Here is a 522-nt window from a genome sequence, read left to right on the forward strand (position 1 = left end):
CTCCAGAGAGGACTACAGTGCCACAGACCGGCCAAAAAACACGGGACCAGATCAGCTAAGACTGATGTGAATTTGCTGCATTCCTTTTTTCTTTCTTTCACCATCTGTGTGAACACTGAAATTATTTATTTAGTCCAGGTTTCTTATGGTCAGTTTGCCGGTTTTGTTTTTGGTTTGTTTGTTTGGTTGGTTTTCTTTTGAGTGAAGCTTAAGCCGATTTGGAAATCTATCTTTGCAATAAGACATTCATACAAAGTGAAACATTTTAAAAAAAAGAAAAAAGGGGGGGGGGGAATAAACATGGAAATGAAGGTAACTTTTGAAAGAATTGTTTCCGGGATGTTTTAAATGAAAGAGTTCATGGGGGAAAAAAGGTAAACATATCAGAATGAAATACGCTAAACCATTTTTATTTGATTTTGTTCATTCTTTTTAAATTAAACAAGTTATAATGATTTTCACTGAGGACAGACTTCCTCAGTTCTGTAGCCAAAAGTGGCCATATTTGGGTGAGAGGGTGGA

The sequence above is a fragment of the Rhamphochromis sp. 'chilingali' genome (assembly GCF_963969265.1).
Source record: "Rhamphochromis sp. 'chilingali' genome assembly, chromosome: 19".
In the NCBI taxonomy this organism is placed as follows: Eukaryota; Metazoa; Chordata; class Actinopteri; order Cichliformes; family Cichlidae; genus Rhamphochromis; species Rhamphochromis sp. 'chilingali'.